The sequence below is a fragment of the Petromyzon marinus genome, unplaced genomic scaffold (genome assembly GCF_048934315.1).
Source record: "Petromyzon marinus isolate PM22_M1 ecotype Great Lakes invasive population unplaced genomic scaffold, UKy_Petmar_22M1.pri1.0 PM_G_Scaffold_28, whole genome shotgun sequence".
In the NCBI taxonomy this organism is placed as follows: Eukaryota; Metazoa; Chordata; class Hyperoartia; order Petromyzontiformes; family Petromyzontidae; genus Petromyzon; species Petromyzon marinus.
Genome location: NW_027422850.1, coordinates 2,560,001 through 2,562,500, shown reverse-complemented (window position 1 = coordinate 2,562,500; position 2,500 = coordinate 2,560,001).

Sequence of the window (2,500 nt, the reverse complement as noted above, 5' to 3'; positions counted from 1 at the left end):
AGTCGTTTAGCCTCTCTCACCGCTTTGCTAAACCTGTTCTTCGACTCCTTGAATCTGTCTCTATCCCCACTCCTAAACGCTTCCTCCTTCTCCAACCTCAACCTTTTGAGCTTTGCTGAGAACCAGGGCTTGTTGTTGTTAAAGTTCACCCTGGTACGTGTTGGGATACAGCAGTCCTCACAGCCTCTGTGAGTTCATCCAGACTATTGGTAGCAGTCGTGAACATATCCCAGTCAGTACAGTCTAAGCACGCCCGCAAATCTTCCACAGCCTCACTGGTCCACTGTTTAGATGTCCTCACAGCAGGTTTACAGAGTTTTAGTTGCTGCCTGTATGCACGAATCAGGTGGACCAAGGGAGTTCTGTGCGAGCCGAACAGCCCCGTGACCCACAAGAGAAACATCCCCGCCAAATTCGAGCGTTTGACGGGGTCTATCCGTGAAAAAATATTCACGTTTTTGAGTGCACATGCATTTCTGCTGCAAATGCCTCTGGAAGTTTTATGCCGTTCGTATGCCAATTGTGGCAACACGAAAATGACCCGTTTTCCCATTCCGAGGGATTTCTGTGCGACCCTAACAGCCCCGTGAGCCACAAGAGACACATCCCCGCCAATTTCTAGCGTTTCACGGGGTCTATCCGTGAAAAATATAGACGTTTTTGAGTGCACATGCATTTCTGCTGCAGATGCCTCTGGAAGTTTCATGCCGTTCGTACGCAATGTGGCAACACGAAAATGACCCCTTTTCCCATTCCGAGGGATTTCTGTGCGACCCTAACTAACAGCGCCCGTGAGCCACAAGAGAGACATCCCCGCCAATTTATAGCGTTTCACGGGGTCTATCCGTGAAAAATATAGACGTTTTTGAGTGCACATGCATTCCTGCTGCAAATGCCTCTGGAAGTTTCATGCCGTTCCTATGCAATGTGGCCACACAAAAATGACCCGTTTTCCCATTCCGAGGCATTTCTGTGCGACCCTAACAGCCCCGTGAGCCACAAGAGAGACATCCCCGCCAACTTCTAGCGTTTGACGGGGTCTATGCGTGAAAAATATTAAAATTTTTGAGTGCACGTGCCTTTCTGCTGCAAATGCCTCTGGAAGTTTCATGGCGTTCCTATGCAATGTGGCAACACGAAAATGACCCCTTTTCCCATTCCGAGGGAGTTCTGTGCCACCCTAACAGCCCCGTGAGCCACAAGAGACACATCCCCGCCAATTTCTAGCGTTTCACGGGGTCTATCCGTGAAACATATAGAAGTTTTTGAGTGCACATGCATTCCTGCTGCAAATGCCTCTGGAAGTTTCATGCGGTTCGTACGCAATGTGGCAACACGAAAATGACCCGTTTTCCCATTCCCAGGGATTTCTGTGCGACCCGAACAGCCCCGTGAGCCACAAGAGACACATCCCCGCCAATTTCTAGCGTTTCACGGGGTCTATCCGTGAAAAATATCAATTTTTTTTTGACTGCACATGCATTTCTGCTGCAAATGCCTCTGGAAGTTGCATGCGGTTCGCATGCAATGTGGCGACACGAAAATGACCCGTTTTCCCATTCCGAGGGATTTCTGTGCCACCCTAACAGCCCCGTGAGCCACAAGAGAGACATCCCCGCCAATTTCTAGCGTATCACGGGGTCTATCCGTGAGAAATATTCACTTTTTTGAGTGCACATGCATTCCTGCTGCAAATGCCTCTGGAAGTTTCATGCGGTTCGTATGCAATGTGGCGACACGAAAATGACCCGTTTTCCCATTCCGAGGGATTTCTGTGCCACCCTAACAGCCCCGTGAGCCACAAGAGAGACATCCCCGCCCACTTCTAGCGTTTCACGGGGTCTCTCCGTGAAAAATATCACATTTTTTGAGTGCACATGCATTCCTGCTGCAAATGCCTCTGGAAGTTTCATGCGGTTCGCATGCAATGTGGCGACACGAAAATGACCCGTTTTTTCCCATTCCGAGGGATTTCTGTGCCACCCTAACAGCCCCGTGAGCCACAAGAGACACATCCCCGCCAATTTCTAGCGTTTCACGGGGTCTATCCGTGAAAAATATTCAATTTTTTGACTGCACATGCATTTCTGCTGCAAATGCCTCTGGAAGTTTCATGCGGTTCGCATGCAATGTGGCGACACGAAAATGACCCGTTTTCCCATTCCGAGGGATTTCTGTGCCACCCTAACAGCCCCGTGAGCCACAAGAGAGACATCGCCGCCAATTTCTAGCGTTTCACGGGGTCTATCCGTGAAAAATATTCACTTTTTTGACTGCACATGCATTCCTGCTGCAAATGCCTCTGGAAGTTTCATGCCGTTCGCATGCAATGTGGCAACACGAAAATGACCCGTTTTCCCATTCCGAGGGATTTCTGTGCCACCCTAACAGCCCCGTGAGCCACAAGAGACACATCCCCGCCAATTTCTAGCGTTTCACGGGGTCTATCCGTAAAAATGTAGCACGCACCAAAACGAGAAAAGATTTCCATCGCACCTGC